Below are 18657 nucleotides of genomic sequence, written 5' to 3'. Positions count from 1 at the left end.
TGAGAGCGTAGATCCTGCCGCAAGGGATTTGTGCACCAGGAACAAGGTCGAGCTGACAGTCATAGGGCCTGTGCGGCAGCAATGTATTGGCTTAGTCCTTTCGGAACACATCCTGGAAATCATGGTATTCATTTGGCAAGGTATTAGTTGCTCCCAGGGTTGATACTGTCGCTCTGGGAGTCATGGGGATACAGACGTCGGGTTTCTCCTCTTGGTAATAGCAGGCAGGGGAGCAGTCACCGGGGAAGGTTAATTTTCATGCCCGCCAGTCTATCAAAGGGTTGTGAGCAACCAACCATGGCAACCCTAGTATTACCCTGAACTGAGGTGACTTGATGAGATCGAATGAAATAGACTCCTGATGTCCGTCCTGGCAAAGCAAGGTTTCCCTGGCTGTGCACTGGGTTACTGGTCCGGAAGCGATTTCTGTCCCATCCACGGTGGTTACCTTGTCCATAGTTGGCTTAGAACACAAAGGAAGCCCCATCTCTGCTGCCAGTTCTTGATAAATATAATTTCCAACTGCTCCGCTATCGATGTATGCTTCAACGGCATGCATTCTTGACGACTGTTGGTGGTTAATTAAGATCACTGGTATTGCAAAGTGCGAGGTCAGCAACTCTTTCTTCTCACTCGACAAACTGACCTCTACGTTTGTCGAGCTTGGTTGTTTTCCGATTCCTTAGCTTCATCCTTCTCTGTGGCCCAGACTGTTCTTCTTGGGGGTTTTACTGGACAGTCCTTCAGGAAATGTCCTGGTTTCCCACAATACAAACAAAGCTGTTGTTGTCTTCTTTTGTCCCGCTCTTGTTTTGTTAATGGAGGCCATATCCCTCCAATCTGCATGGGTTCTACAGCATTTTCAGGTACACGGGGTGTGTTTTCCCTTGGTCCCATGCACCGAGTCTCCACACGGCTGTAGGCTTTCCTCGTCCCCCGCCGGGGACGCAGGAACAAGAAGGTAAGTGGGGGGGGAGGGGAGGGAGGGGATTTAGAAAAAAAAGAAATTCCTTACCCGAGTCCCCTGTGGGGGGCGAAGGCAGCCTCTCAGCCGCGGGGAGGCTCGGAGCGGGGATGGCCCCGCTTCGAGCCTCCTCATTGGCTGAGGGGCTGCCTCGCCCCCCACCGGGAACAAAGGCCGTGGAATCCCGATGAAGGGATTCCCGGCCGGGTAGGGACCTGGCGAGAGCCAATCAGAATGGCTCTTGCCTTCTGATTGTCTCTCGCCAGGTTACTAATAGTAACTATTGTTTTATCTCAGCTTAACTTTTGTTGTTTGTCATAAGTCAGCCGTCCTTGTAATGCTTTTGTTCTTCTTCGTTCTGTTTTTCATTCTCCATTTAGGTTTTTATTTGGACTTCAATATTCCCAAACATCTCTCCCTATTTGATTCAACTGCCTTGAATTCTGATTAAATCTAGATTGTAATTACATTTATTTGTTTCGTTTTTAATTGCATTGATGCTTTGGCTCCTGGTTATTTGTGTTCCCTGTATTCCTGGTATCATCCTCCTAAAAGGGTTTTTTCTGTCTGCATCTCTGTTTCTTCTCTCTGTTCCCCATTACCCCTCTTCACCCACTCAATTCTATTCATTTAACCGGTAGGCCCTAACGTATGGAACTCTCTAGGTATTCATTCTTGCTCTAATTGAAGTCTGTTCAGAAATGAATTAAATGTTTTGGGATCTGCTTTTCCTAATAATTCCTTTTCTTGACTTTTGGTATAATTTTGATGTACTGGTTCATGTTCTGCTCATTTACATTTTTCCTTGTACTGTATTAAATATGTACAGTGCATTGGATCAAGTTGCTATATAAATGAGATGCTGTGGCTCTGCTAACCATTAAGCCACTGCACAGGTTTTAATCAGAAACATCTTTGACAGTCTCTGTGGTTGTCTGATTAATTTTAGGAACTTTGCCTTTTGTTAGAGTCCACCAAATGCACTGTTTTATTATCTCCACTTGACATAGCAATTCTCCATATGTGAACCCTGATCATCATTTGAAGTAGCCTATATGTTTTCTCCTGAACCTTTCAGAAGTCTTTATGTGCTATCAGAATTAGACTTTCAGAGTATCTCTCATGCATGTATATATTGAATTCTACTGGGGTCTTAGATATACCAAGGCATTTCAACTTTGAGAAACATGTGTTCGTACACCTAACAATATGCATCTTCACTTTCCATGGCCCAAAGGAAATTAGGGTGTTTGCATAAAGGGGTTCTACTGCTGTCCCATAATTATCATGTTGACTAGCTTTCTCAGGGACTACTACTAACATTACTACGTTTATCGTGGAATGTGCTTTTCACTATGCATCTCAGGGATCCTTACCTGCCTAGCTGTACTCCAAGCTATCAGGCCACCAGCTTGTTTGTTTGTTTTATTCATTTATAATGCGCACCAGACCCGGAGGTAAGAGGGCGCAGCATTAAAGGATATGGGAGGCATAGGTTACATAGTTGCATAGTTACACATAATGCTAGAACTATATATAGGTCGTAGCAGTGATACAGTAGATTATATACAGAGTATTATACAGCTTAGGTTACATAGTTACAGAATTGTAATCAGACTATTATACAGTTTAGATTACATAGTAACATAATTACACATGATGCTAGGGATATATACAGGCCGTGGCATTGATACAGTAAATTATGTACATAATATTCTACAGTTTACAGGTATTATATCAGCAAAGGTGAAGGGTGGAAGGAGGTATTGGCTAGTTGATCGATTGCTTCAGATGGTTGATGTAATTAGATCTGAATTTGAGGTAGGATTTCTCCTCACGCATAGAGTGGGGCAGTGAGTTCCATGCTTGGGCCGCCCGGATGGGGAAGCTAGCGCCTCCAACCTTGGTCAGTTTGAATCTAGGGATGATAAGTGTGTTGGCATTGGAAATTCTAGAGGGTATGGAGGATCTTCTTTCTATGAATCTATCTGTTAGATAGGGAGGAGCCATGTTGTTCACGGCTTTGTGTGTAAGGGAGGCGACTTTCAGTAGGATTTTGTCTGGGGTTGACAGCCAATTATTATTGCGCCTTATCATCGTAATGTGTGATCGTCTGGGGATACCAAGAGCTGCTCTCAGGACATTATTTTGTAGAATTTGTAGTCTGTGTAGGATGTGTTTGTTGGCTCCAATATATAAGGCATTACAGTAATCGAGTCTAGATAGAACGAGGGCTCTAGCTAGAATCATGCAATTGTCATTAGAGATAAAGTGTTTACCTGCTCTGATGAGCTTACATATGTAAGCTGTGGCTGAGGCCGTGAGTTCACCTGTTTGTTCAAGGAGAGAGTGGCATCTAGATGGAAGCCTAGCGTCTTCACTTCCTTGGCTACCTTAATAGAATTCCCATTGATTTCAAAGGCAGTGTAATTCTGGCCTAGTTTCTTGAGATTGGACTGTGTGCCCAGAATGATTATCTCTGTTTTGTCATCATTCAGGCATAGACCGTGAGTAGCCATCCATGCCTGGATGATGAGATACACCCTATTCACCAAGGCCAAATCCTTGTTATAATCCCCCGAAAGCGGGAGGAGAATCTGGGTATCATCTGCATATTTAGTGTAGGTGATACCAAGAAGGTCCAGATCATCAAAAAGGGGCTTAGTGAATATGTTGTATAATGTCAGAGATACACAAGAGCCCTGGTTAACGCCGCATGAAATGGGATTCGGGTCCGCTGCGTTTGAGGGGGAGAACACCCTCATGGTCCTTTCACTAAGGAAAGATTCAATCCATTTTATGGCTTCTTTGGAGAAATGTGCAGTACAGATAAAGTGGTTACAGAGGACTTTGTGATCTACAAGGTTGAATGCGAGCGAGAGATCTAAGAGTAAGAGGAGAGCTGTTTGACCTTTCTCTCTTAACTCATCAATTTGAATTTTCTAATCAATGAGAGCGGTCTCAGTCCCATGTTGTGGACGGAAGCCAGACTGCCTTACTCCTAGGAGTTTGTGTATTTCTAGGAATTTTTGGATTTGGGTGTATGCAATCTTGTCCAGGATTTTTAACAGGAAGGGGACTGTCGTGACGGGGTGGTAGTTAGTGGGAATGAGGGGGTCTAGAGATTGTTTTTTTAGAAATGGCAGTACCCATGATTGTTTCAGGTTGGGCGGTACGGTGCCTGAGGTGAATGATGCATTTACGAGATTAGCTATGAAGGGGGAAAGTTCTCTAACAGCATCTTTTATAAATTGTGCAGGGCACAAGTCGCTTTATAATTGGATGGTTTAAGAGAAAGGATGACTTTCTCCACCTGCCGGATAGATGTTTTTGAGAATCTAAGTTGAGTAGCAGTGTTTTGCATCATAGAGGGTAGGTTGGAGTTAGATATAGGAGGCTGATTAAGTGCTGCTTTCTTAGCCGCTATTTTATTTTGGAGCATGGTAACTTTGTTGGCCAGAGCGTGTTGTATATCTCTGCACCAGGCTTTGTCTTTTGTGCATATATCTGGGATGGGAGTAGGCGATTCTAGTTCCTTTAAGATAGCAAACAGCTCTCTCATACTAGAGTTGGCTGAAGAGATACGTTTATTACATGAGTTGCGTTTGGCCAGGATGATTTCCTTTTTGTATTGTGAAGATATTTCTATGAGTTTATTTTTGTGGTCTTCTGAAGGGGTCAGTCTCCAGGTGGATTCGCAACTTCTTTTAAGTTGACAGAGATCTTTCAGTTCGGGGGTGAACCATTTATTCAGGTGGGCCTTGGGTTTGCTTGGTCTCAGCTTTCGAGGGGCGATGTTATCAAAAGTGGTTTGTATAATTTTGTTATACTCTTCAACGAGTATCTCTTGGTCTAGATGTTCATGGAGTTGGTTTAGGGTGGGTAGAATGGCAGGAATAACTTTGTCCTTAGTGATACTTTTTTGTTACTAGAAGGGCATGCAGATGCCATATTGGCTACTGGAGGGGGTGGCCTAGTGGTAGATAAATCATAGGTTATCAAGTAATGGTCCATCCATAGTTGTGGGGAGGTAGAGGTAATGGAGGCAGAACAGTTATACTCAGCTAACCAGTCTAGGGATCTCCCTCTATTATGGGTGGGGTCTGCAATTTTTTGGGTTAGTCCTAATTCAGTGAGGGTATTGGCCATATTGACGGCATGTTTGTCTAATGGGTGATTATAATCTAGGTTAAAGTCTCCAAGAATGAGTAGTTGTCTGGAAGTTTTAAGATTAATAGATAATATACAATTAATGTCTTCTTCGAATGTACCCACTGGGCCAGGGGGCCTATAGATAAGGTAAATAGTGAGGGTCTGGGAGTTGTGCAGTGGGAGTTCTATAGCACACACTTCCCAGGATTTAGAGTCTGGAGTGGAGGTAGTTCTCATGTTTAGGCTGATTTTGGCAATGATGGCAATGCCTCCACCTCGCATGTTGTTTCTATCTTGTCTCAGAATCGTGTAGCCGTCTGGGATTGCTAGAGATAGTAGGGGTCCAGCTGCCTCATGCAGCCAGGTCTCTGTGATGGTGAGGAAATCCAACTTATTAGTCAATATAAATTTGCAGATGTCAGTGGCATGCACTGTTAGGGATCTGGTATTTATTAGTCCGCCTTTGAGCGGGGGGCTGCCGTGTTGATTTTAGTTTGTTTGGTTTTGATGGAGGAGGTTGGTGGTGACCTAGTTATACAATTAGCAGTGCTAGTTTGTTGGATGGTGGTTCTTTTGTTGGTGACAGGGAGGGATCTGGTCAAGGGTTCATGTAATCTTGTGAGTCTAGCTCTGAGTCTGGAATTTCTGGTGGGTGGGCTACAAGGTGTGCTTAGGGGTTCGCTTATAGGTCCAGTCCAGGGTCCATTGGTGAGGTTAGCTTGCTCCATAATGGTGCAGGAGGAAGTGGTTGTATGGGTTGGGTTGTATTGGGGGGACTTAGTAGGTAGGTGGAGGCTAGTGCCAGCTGCTAGGCTGGTTAGGAAAAGCAGGTAGGTAGCAAACCAAAGGCGAAGCATTATGATTCTCATGGTGTAATACAATTAGGGAGGTATATACTTATCTTTGGACAGCGCTGAGGCGTATGTACAGAGGGGGAGTGCCCTGAATACTTAATCTAAGTACAACAGACTAGGTAGACATATGGGTTAAATGCCACAATCATTTGGTAGGGCACCTATGGGCTAAAAGCAACCATCAAATAGCAAGCACATATGGGCGGAATGGAATAATCAAATAGCAGGCACGTATGGGCTAAATGGAATAGTTAAATAGCAGGCACATATGGGCTAAATGGAATAGTCAAATAGCAGGCACATATGGGCTAAATGGAACAATCAAGTGGGAGGGCACATATGGGCTAAAAGCAACCATCAAATAGCAGGCACATGTGGGCTAAATGGAATAATCAAATAGCAGGCACATATGGGCTAAATGGAACAATCAAATAGCAAGCACATACACATATGGGCTAAACACAACCATCAAATGGCAGGCTGTTACAGGGAGTGCAGACTTCTAAAGCAAACAGCTGAGAATCAGATGTGCATCGGTTGTAACACTGAGCACAATGAGCTGAGGTAAAGCAATGCATGGCGTCGTCCATGAGGTGGGCTCTAAGGTGGTTACTAGTGCAATGTGGAAAAAGGGCGCAGGATACTCACAAGTTAATAGCTTACAGTTCACTGGAGGTGTGGGGGACCACCAAGTATGATAGTCTAGTGTAGCTGACAGCCGAGGTAGAGGAGGTGCTGGGAGTCTGGTAAAGTCCTTACCTTCTGAGCTCAAGATTAGTTTGGGCTAGATAAGGTGAAGGGATAATTAACATGTCCGGAATGAAGCGCATAGGATGCAAATGCGCAGATTAATTAAGTCAAATGGGGCACATAGCATGCAGATGCGTAGTTCAGCTAAGTTACATGGGCACATAGGATGAGTATGCACTGTTCCTCTAAGTCAGATTGGCCATATAGGATACAATTGAACAGTTCAATTAAAGTCAAATGAGATATATAAAATGCAGATACGTAGTTCAGATAAATTGCATAGGCACATAGGAAGAGTATGCAGTGTACCGCTAAATCAGATAGGGCATGAGAGATACAATAGAGTCATGCATTTAAATCAGGTGGGACACATGGAATGCAGTTACGTAGTTCAGCTAAAATAAAGTGGGCACATAGGATGAATATGCACTGTTCCGCTGAGTCAGATGGGATATAAAAAATAATATTGGGTTGTTCATTTGTGTAACGTGTGGCATATCAGAAGCAGTTGGGCAGATCGACTAGGGTAAGTTCCATATGGACCACAAGGTGCAATAAGGCAAGTTGGCATGGAACAGGAGGACACACGATATGCGGACCGTAATAAGCAATAATAGATCGCGAAGGCTCATATGTGATAAGTTTAGAGACACAGAGGTAAAGGGCTTTGTAGTGCTAAATGCCGAATGAAATCAGTCTTACCGCTTAAGCGTGTGCGCTGTCCAAAGCTCGCAGACAATCGGGATGACCTCCCAATGAGTGAGGTGCAGCAAGTAGGGTGTCGATTAACGGATGGGCAGAGTGTCCTGGCCAGTTCTCCAGGACTCCAGGCATCAGAAAGGCACAAGAGAGGCCTTTAACTGGCCTTAAACAATGGCTGGCTTGTGGCTATTAGGCATATTCACATTTCTGCTATGGCTTACTCTATTCTCCTTGCATAATTCGCTCAAATATGACTACAATCCCATTGTTGCGAAAGACTGTGAGCTGCAAGTGGATCCCGTGGGGAGTTAACTCTGATACCTAATAAAGAGAAATCTCTAATTACCGGTCTGTGTATCTTTTCACTGGCGACAATCGACACAATGCGGTTTGCCCCACCTAGTACCTGCATTGTGAAGGAGCCCAGAGCGAGTATTCATCCAGCAGCCCTGCATTGTCTAGACGGCGGTACCAGGGAGCAATGTGGTGACAGTACTGCTTTATCCATACTAAATGCAAGAAGGAAGGAAGACTGCCATGTACTGACCAGATCTGTGACTGCGGAGACAGGAAGAGACAGCGAGACCTGCTGTGTCCGGATGGACTAGGCAAGGCAGTGCAGTGGTTGCTTTGCTTTGGTTACCATGCTCAGTGTTGTGCTGTATTGGATATCAGGCAGGTGAGGCCTGGATGGTTTGGGGCTGCATATGCAGCTTGTGCTTTAGTTGGCCCTAGTTGCAGAGCTGCATGCACCGTGTGTGTGTGTGGCACCGGTGGTGACATTCAAGCGTTTTGGTTACTTTGAGAACCGGATAATGTATCGGAGGAAAGTACTTTGCGTCTTGCCGAAATGTAGCTGTCTTCTGAATTATAGTAACCTTGGCAACAGGATAAAACATTAGAGGGAAGTACCTCTCTGCAGGCCTAAACGTGTTGGACAGTTAAAATGATTGTACTACACAATACGAGTGGGCCAGGGGTAAGCCTGTCATCCTACTCTTCTAAGTACTTCTCTCATTCAGCTTTGTTCATTGTTCACCTATAAAGACAGTGGGACATTATGTTACAAAAGAATTGGAAAAGGAACAAAGGGCATTTCATATAGGCATTGGAATATTAAAAACCAAATGGTCATGCAAGTTGTATCGCCTCCAAATTCTTTTTTAGACAATTAGAGTGAGCCCAGTATACACTGGAAATGCTGGAAGAAATGTTTTGATCATTACGTGATAGCTGTACATGGGATGAACTTTGCTAGTGAGCTGTTTGATGCATTGTTTGGGAAACTATGGATAGGAACTGTTTGAAAATCTTCCAACGCTATCTGATGATGAATCGGACGATAAGTCAGAATATGAAAAGTGCATAAAAACGCCTGATGATAAACATTATGATAAACATGATAAATCAGTGAGCATAGTATTGGAGAGATGTCACTTTGGTAAAAGGAAGCAACAACATAGTAAATCTGTGGAACAGTACATTACAGCTCTTAGGGGTTTGGCAGCCTTGTGTGATTTAATGAGAGACTTTGTGACCAGTTTATATTAAAATGCAATGACGGAAAGGTAAGAGAAGAATTGTGGTCAAAGAGTAATCCCTCTCTTGATGACGTTCTTAGAGTGGCAAAGGAAGTAGAACATACACACAAACGTGTCAAAGGATTGGAGAAGAGAACAGAGTCTGAGACAAAAAAGGTGGAAGAAGTGCAAGTGATGGAAGTTTTTATCATACAAGGGAAACGGTTAGACAAAAAGAAACAAGCATCCAAGAAAGAAGGTTTCAAAAAATAAGCCACAAGATTTAAAGAGAAGAAGGATGAAGATGAAAGAAAAATGTGCTTCAGTTGTGATAGTTTATAGCGTTTGCTAGTAGTGAGAAGTGTCCTGGCATGAAAGCTTTGTGCAAAAAGTGCAACAGGCGAGGTCCCTTTACCAACTGTTGTAGAACTTAAACAGAGACAGTGGACTGTATTGATGAGTTATGTGAAGACTTGGAAGAATCCACATATGTTGTAGATGGAATGTTTGATGAGATTTGCATCCATGAAGCTGAAGATGCTGATGCTGAAAAACCTATGTCCACCATCAGGATTGAAGGAAAAGAGATTGAAATGTTATAGATTCTGGAGCCAAGTATATTTTGAAGCCCAGGGTGATTTTTTAAGTCAAAATGCAAAGGAACATTTAATTGAGCAAAGTTGACATTAGGCCTCTTGCTTATGGAGGCAGATGTATCAAATTACTAGGATGGTCCTGCATAGTCACATATTCTAAAGACAGAACAACTAAAGGAAAAGTGTATGTTTTCAGCAGAGGCAGTCATCTTCTTCTAAGCTTGTCTTATCGGAAGAGGTTGAACATTAAGCTTAATCCTAATACTGAAAAAACAGTATATGCTTTGGAAAGTGAGAACAATGATTTCTCTACAAAATGTGCTCATCACTCAGTCTTTCGAAAAGAATTGGGTTGTAGGACAGGTTATATGCACAGAATCAGATCTACTTCCATTCCAGTTGGGCTGAAAGTTTGGGCAGTACCATTGGATCTCAGTTCTGCTGTGAAAGAAAAACTAGAACTGATGGAAAAGCAGGGAGTAATAGAGATGATTGCTTCCTCAGAATGGGGTTCTCCTCCTGTGATTGTGCAGAAGCTGAATGGCAGTTTGAGACTTTGTATCGATTTGTGATCTGTAAATCATTGTTTAATACCAGACAGACATCCTTTACCCAATATAACATAGATGTTAGGTACCATAAGTGGTGTGGAAATTATGAGTACTATGGATTTGAAGTCTGCTTATCATCAGATTGTATTATATCCTGCTTCTAGACATATTACAGCCTTCCTCACTCAAGAGGGTGTATTCCAATGCAGGGGAATGCCATTTTTTCTAGTGCCTGATGTGGCAGTATTTCAATGTGTCATGTATCAACTTTTGGATGTTATGTTTTCAAAATTATGTTTTGATTTATGGGAGGACTGTAGAGGAACATGGTGCAAGGCTGAAGGGAGTGTTGGATATATTTAAAGAGGCTGGTCTGATAAATACAAATTTCATATAATTCTGAGTTTTCCTAGTCCCACTGATAGAGAGAAGATTGTGCCTTTTTTTCTCTCGCATGACTGAATATTATTCCAAGTTTGTTCTGTGTTTGCCTAACAAGTGTTTTAACATGAGAAAATTAGTTTAAAAAGGGGTGAAGTCCCAATGGAATGATGAGTGTGAATTTGAGTTTCAAGAAATTAAGTTACCTTCTAGCAAAACTCCAACATTAAGTAACTTTGATCTGAGTAAAAGGAGTGTATTGAAAACTGGATCCAGCAACCATGGACTAGGTGCAGTGTTGTCCCACAGGGGTGAGGGAAAGGATTGCACCATTGCTTTTGTATCCAGAGTGTTAAAAGACACAGGAAGAAGTGTGTCTACTATTGAGAAAGTTGCTGGTGATACAATGGGCAATACGTTTCAATCCTTTCTCTGAGGTGTGAAGTTCATTGGTAGGTCAGACCACAAACCATTGAAAGAGATATTAACTACAAAAGGTTTGGACAGGGTATCTTCAATGATTAGGAAATGGGTTGCTAGTTTGCAAGATTACACTTGGCAAGTAGACTATGTACCAGGATGTATGAATAAAGTGGGAGTTTGCCTTTCAAGATTAACAGATTTTGATGAGGATGAAGAAGGGAGTGATGATGAAAAGGAGCCTCAGCTACAAGAGGTTTTATCTGAAGAGGAATGGCAGGTAGCAGGAGGCGATGCTGTCAGATTCCATTTTCAGGAATGTTGCAGAGAGAATTGAGTGTGGATTCAAAAGAAGTCAAATTAGAAAACGGGCTATTCCTGATGCAGTGAGGCATGCATTTGATGAACTCCTTATAAAAGGTGGTATGGTTTGGAGGGGAGATAAGTTATCTCCTCACGATGGAGTGAGAGGCACAATTTTAGAGATGGTTCATGAAGGTCATCAAGGTATGAAACAGATGAAAGAATTGATAAGAAAAGATTACTTGTGGCTCTGAATGGTTTTGCAAGTGGAACAGTTCATCAGGCATTGTCAAGTGATATGATATGATGTTGTATTCATATCGCGCTCATGCACAAGTGTTTCAGAACATGTTGGGATGCAGCTAAAGTGTGTGCTGCAAGGAAAGAAATTCCCTCGGTTCCTTGCCATCGTACAGGTTTAGATATTGTTGGACCAGTACGAAGTCAAGGAACATTGAAGTATTGTATTGTACTTGTGGATATGTCCCCAAGTACAATATGTCTTGTGTGTAAAAAGGACATTGATTTTCAAACAGTCAGAGAGAATACTAACAAGAAACGGTTAGGTAACAAGATTCGATTTGGGGATTCCAGGGAGGGCACTGCATCCGGCTTTGCAGGCAGTTAAGGGTATACAGCATCAAGGGGGCTTGGAGGACACATTGTATGTTAGTACACCTTCTTTGTGAAAAAACAGTGTTCTTTTTTTCTATTATTATTTGTGAAATGGTATGGTTTATGAGTTAATGAAATAACAAAGGAAAAGCTCCTCTGAAAGGGGATATATTTGCATAAAGTATTGAGTATGCATAGAGGTGAAGCTTCCCTTGGTGTTGGTAGAGATGTCATAAAAAGTGATACAAGTGATGAACTAAAGAGGGGAAGCTCCTCATAGCGGGGAAAGACAGTGTTGTTTATAAAGTGATGGGATATCCCTCAGTTCTACAGTGAAGGAAGCTTGAGGAGGGCTGAATACCTGCCCTTGTCCCGAGGTAAATAGACAAAGGAAGTATCTACATCTTTGTGTCACAGATATGTGTTTTTTCAGAAATCTGATTTATGCTATCATATAAGTGAACACATTGCTGTCTCTCTCTCTCTCTCTCTCTCTCTCTCTCTCTCTCCCTCTCTCTCTGTGTCTCTCTCTCTCTTTCTCTCTCTCCCCCTCATAAGTTGTTTTATTGTGGGTACTGTTAAAACATGTCCAGATTGGGTATTGTAGACCAATTGTGCATAAATCTTGTTAGTAATCATGGAAAAATGAGGAGACAAAGGTGTCTTAGGGTTAGGTGTCTTGTGTTGACTGTATGAGTCATTGGTTTATTAGAGTGCAGTGAATATTGGAGGCAAGGGACCACTGGATCAGTGTTTGTGGATTTTTGTTTCTGAAGAAGGTTAGAGCATCATGCTGCTATGGATATTCCATTGGAGTCAGTTTGTAAAACACTTCCGCAATGCAAGGAACACGTTTTAAAATATCACAAAGAGTAGGTTCAGGGTAAGCTGTTTAAACAATGGCTAGAAGTTGGAATGCACGAGAAATATGTATTAAAAACTATGCATATATATTTGCTGTCAAATTATAAAGGGAAACAGTTGAAAAACAGACAGAGCATACTTGTGTTTGTTGAGGTAGAGAATGTCCATGAGAATGGTAAAGGGGTATCCGATCACATGCACAGTCAGGACACCACCCTGCCCATTTATAGGTCCTCCCCTCTACAGCCTGACATCAGATATCCTAACCCCAAGTACACCCCCCACTCCCAATTTACGATACAAAGGAAACATTAGGGAAACCCAAGGACAGCACTAGAGACCCATTGATTTTAGAAATTGAGAATAAGGCTCACCACTAATTAGACGCAGCATTACATAAGGCAGAGGTAGAGCTAGGGGGAAGGGGAGGGGCAACATGCACCGATAGGCAGAGACCAATGGAGGGTGGGACAGATTATTTTTAAGGTGGATAGTAAAGCTATCAAAGATCCTCAGATAGCTGCAAAGGAAGAACCACCCGACTTAGGGGAATCTACAGGAGGGCAACAAGAGAGGGATTTATGCAACCACAATATAGACTGTGACTTGGTATATACCAATGGAGAGGTAGAGGACGATGACGATGGGTGGGAGACAGAGGACTTGGAAGAAGTGGCACCATGGGGCCGCAGGCTTAGACCATGGATTGGTCGAATGGCCTAGTGAAAGGTAATAATCGAGATAAAGTACACCAGCATGAAAAGAGAGGAACACAGTTTCTGTTGCTGCAAAAGGGACCAGGATGAGCGCAGTATGTGCCTTGGCCACACATGGACCGGGATAACTTAATGGGCACCTTGCCCTCCCTCAGCATAGAAGCTGACAAGTGGATCTGTGTGCTCGTAAAACACACCACAGTAATCATTTTAGCTGTAGGAGACATAACAAGTTGGTTCACCTCCCTGTTGGCAGATCAGGTTGATGAAATAAGGAGAAGGGCGTGATATAGGGTAGTAACATTGATCGATACTGGCCACGATCGTGCTCCGTTTAATAATTGTTGAGCGAAAATATGGAAGGTTTTGAGGAACATGTACCCCGACAGACCTGACATAAACTCCACCATGGCCCATACCATGAAGGTAGATGAGGATCCCGCACTTTATATTCAGCAGATACAAGAGATGTGGTGGTTATAGACAGGGGATGGATGGGATAAAAACATTGCTGTTTTCTATCACATGTCACGCAAGAGTCTCAATGCAGAGCTACAAGCAAATTTGAACAATGTGGATGGGATCGAAGCAAAGGGGTGGCCCGAGTTACAGGCACACATAATACATTATTGCAGACAGAAACAGGAGAAGGAGAAGGATAGGGCAGAACAAACATAGAGGGCACAAGCAAAGCTGGTGCAGACAAAAATGGATAAACTGAGCATGGAAGGGGCAGTATTAAGAAGCACAATGCAAGGGCAACCTGAACATAGTTGTGTGCAAGGAAGAACAGAGGGACTGACAGATGCTATAGAGGAAATGGGAGGCTTTCAAGGTGAAGGTGGAGTTTTTAGAGAGGTTGAGGGGGGTTTAGGGGTCAAGCAACCTAGATTTGGGGGGACAGTGTTGGTCCTGTGGGAGAATAGGTCATTTTGCACAAGCATGGTGAAATAGACCAACCATACCCTACCACACTACACCCCAGGGTACCATCACATCTTTTAACAACAGCCCCAATTATTGCAGCCCCAATTTGCACCATATTCCCCGGGTTCCGTACAACAACAACCAATGTAGTACCCAGTACCAAATCTCATGCAGTCACATATATAGCAGCCACCCTTTCAGCTGTGGGATATGAACCCCTTGCCACAGGACACAGTAACAGACTACACAATGTGTTCGGGGACGATTCTTTCCAAATGCCCATTCCCAATAGAACAGCCCACAGAGAACTCGGACATGCCCAGTACTATCAATAACTACCGACCTGGGTGAGGAACCCTGAGTGGGAGCGAAAATAGGAGATAGGACATTTTCTTTTTTGATCGACACAGGGGGTGCCAAATCCTGTATTAAGGAGGGAAGGTTCCCTTTGTCAGACAAAATAATGGACACAAGGGATTTTCTTGGGCAATTGGATATGTTCCTTTTAAAGAAGACTCACCCATCATTGTAGGCAAACATAAGGTGACGGACCACTATTGTGTACACAAGACACCACAGTAAACCTTTTGGGCAGGGAACGCAAGAGCAAGCTGGATATGACCATCTCATCCACAAAGGATAGTATATTATATGTTCTACACCAGGCAAACACAATGCAAGGACTGTCACAAGGATACAAGCACTCTGTGGCCACAGCACCCTATGGGGCATACGACTCTACACAGATTTGTTGCTCTATGGGGTAACAGTGCTGTTAGGCTGGGTACCCGGGATTGAGAACAAAGCTTTGTGCATCCCTGCAGAGTTCCTATTCAGACCAGCTGTCCCCGAGGAAAGGGCACCAGGTAATATCATCATGTCGTATATAGAAGCAGTGATTACAAAGGCAGACAAGATAATCCTGTCCGACCTCGACAAGGATGATATTGAATGGCACACAGTTGTGTGTATTGACCCAACACAATAATTAAGAGAGGTATCTGATGAACAGCTGTTTCAAGCCAGTGATGGCACAGGGGAGATAGTGTTCCAAATCAGCATACCCTGTCAGATAAGTGCAGAACACAGATAGGTACCTGATACCCTGCTCCTTGCTAAGACACTACCATCAAATTTACAGAAACATTTTGAGAAGGTACCTGATCAGTTATGAACTAGTAACCCCCACAATGTATTGTTACTCAAAGGGGTAGGTGCAGTTCACATCAAGCTGAGACCAGGCACAGTGTTGCCCTGAATAAAACAGTACCTAATGGCAAAAGAGGTGGAGGAATAGATTTATTCCACAATCATATATTTATGACAACAAGGCATAATACAGCCACCAGAATCACCATGCAACACGACTATATACCCTGCCAAAAAAGTGAAAGAGTTATCTTGGAGAATGGTTCAGGACCTCTGCCTAATAAACAAGTGAAGGTAGAATTCCCAGTGGTCCCCATCTCTGCCACTAGCCTGTGTAACATCCCCGCAGAAGTGACATATTTAACTGTAATAGACCGCAGGAATGTATTCTCCATGCCATTACACCCAGAATCGCAGCCCCTCAGAGCATTTACATGCAGGAGCCAGTGATGCTAACACACTTGTTTGCCTCAGGGGTATTGTGAGTCCCCTAGCATCATCAATAGGGTCTTGCAAATAAATGTATGAAACGTACAAGCACAAAGCACAGTGATTAATTATGTTGATAACCTGCTAGTAAGTAGAAGTGACTCAGTGAAACTTTTGACTTTACTGGTAGGAAAGGGTTACAAAGTAGACAAAGACAAATTGCAGTATTGCCAACAAGAAGTTGTGTACCTAGGACATATATTAACATCTGCAGGGAGAAGCGTAACCCCAGAAAGGGCAACAGCAATATACAACACCTCAGCAAACCATGGTCAAACAGATGCAAGAGTTCCTAGGTTTGTGTAATTACTGACGTACATGGATATTTGATTATTCATCTTACACCAAACCACTAATGCAAGGTCTAAAGGAAGCACAGAAAGCAAAAGAATCCACCATGTGGACAGAATCGATGACCCAATAATTTCAGAAACTTAACAATGCAATTAATAATGCACCAGTTTTATCAACACCAGACTACAAAAACAATTCTTCCTGTTCTCACATTCTGATGGCCAAGTGATGACAGCTGTCCTCACCCAACAAACCTCAATAGGACATAAGCCCTTGGTTTATCACAGTGATCTCTTAGATCCACGAATTATGGGCCACTTTCCTTGGGTACAGGCTCTAGCAGCAGCTACTTTTGCTATACAAAATGCATCCTCCATTACCATGGGATGCCATGTTACTCTTTAAGGGCCTTACTATGACTATGGCGGGGAATGGTCAAATTAGAGGTAATTTTACTTCTACGCCAAATTATAAGATCGGGCCATGGAGTGGAAGATTTACCTCCAGGAACATTCTGAGGTAAACACTGCCACTTACTGCTGAAAAATCGGCAGAATCGGTGGAATTACTGCTGCAGTAATTCTGCCAAAAAAGCCCCATTAAGTCTAATGGACTCAAAAGAAATGGGGAATTAGACTCCCACTTATAATCTGGCAGTAATTCAACCAGACCAAGTGGCAGTAACGGTAATTCAGCTGAGCGGTAAGTCAGCAGATTTACCCCTGGAATCCCGCCTAACTCGTAATGAGGCCATTTATGTTGAACACACACTTTTAGCCATATTAGAGAAGTCTAAATCCACTCGCACCACCCAACGAGCATCAGGATACAACATCTTGTTGTTAAACCCTGCCATACACATTGGCAGGTGCCACACTGTCAACCCAGCAACATTTATCACAGAACCAGTGCAGGGAAATGACCCATACATGATTGCATTACATATTAAGACACCACTGATGAAAGCATCATCTTTAGGTAGGATGCGCTCGAAGAAGGGGAAGTGCTCTTTGTTGACAGGTCATCGATGATCGATCAGACCACCGGGTCAGGTACACAGGAGTAGCAGTAGTGAGGATTGAAGAAGGAGAATACAAAGTGATAGTTAAGTTGTGACTGCCCTCACACCACTCAGTACAAGCAGCAGAGCTTGTAGCACTAATAACAGCATTGGAAATATCCAAAGTGTGCTTCGCTACCATTTACTCAGATTCAACTTATGTTACAACCACCGTACTTTCAAGTCTATCAAAATGGCAGAGGAGAGGGTCCAAAAGGTCAGATGGCATGCCAGTACAGCATGCAGCTTTACTCTCCAGGGTAACTGATGCATTTGCATGCCCTAGAGTAGTGGCAGTGGTAGGGGCAGTAGTTAAATTCCCCAGCAAGAAAGAGAGTTATGGATAAAGAGAGGGTGTTCCTTGTTCCCACAGATCTAATATGGAGGCAGAATATCTCAGGGACAACAGTTATGCCCCAAGCACTTTTTACAGTTGCCCTCAAGCAGTTGCACTTCCATACACACACATCCAAACAATACATTACAGCAGTTGTACAGGAAGAGTGGTTCATTCCAAACCTCCAAGAGCATGCTGACAAACTCATAATAATTGCATCAAGTGCAAGATATATACCACTGATGGCACACTCAAGACCCTGAAAGCAACACTGCCCCACCTCTTGGGGCCTTTCTGACATGTGCACATTGATTACATGGACATGGTTAACAGATGCAGTAACTTCTGTTATCTAATTGTTGTTGTGTGCCCATTCTCCCAAAGGCTTGAAGCAGGCCCCTGTGTTGTCCCTGATGTCAAATCAGCAGCAAATGTTCTAGTACATGAACTATTCCTCCGGTGGGGAATATGTGATGTCCTGAGCTCAGACAACGGTACTCACTTTTTCAATGAGATGTTTAAAGAAATATCCTCTGTATTGGGCATTAAGCACAAACTGTACTCAATTTGCCACCCCACGCCAACGTGATAATGGAGTGCTTAAATGGCTTATTAAAACAAAAACTAGCAAAGATTTGTGATACTTTGCATAAAAGCTGGTTGCATTGTCTGCCACTTGCCTTATTTGTGCTCAGAAATCAGCCAGGTTCCGATCAACACCTAACACACCACATGAGATTGTCACTGGCAGGAGGCTGCATATACCCCTCACACCTGCTCACACAGCCTCTGATGCACATCATTCTGCTGAAAATGTAGGTGATGAATTTGGTGGGTATCTAAGGGAGTTAACCAAATCAGTCAGGTTCATATCTCGCCAGATTGGGCCCCATCAAAGAACGCTTGCTCAATAAGCGACCAATTCATCACAACCACCACAAGCACCTCCACAGCTACAGCCAGTACAGCTCTTCCCAGGAGATCAAGTGTGGGTGTGGAAATGAGCATGCAAG

This window comes from Ambystoma mexicanum, chromosome 2q (genome assembly GCF_040938575.1).
Source record: "Ambystoma mexicanum isolate Mex_15411 chromosome 2q, UKY_AmexF1_1, whole genome shotgun sequence".
Taxonomy (NCBI): domain Eukaryota; kingdom Metazoa; phylum Chordata; class Amphibia; order Caudata; family Ambystomatidae; genus Ambystoma; species Ambystoma mexicanum.
This window is presented reverse-complemented; position numbering follows the sequence as displayed.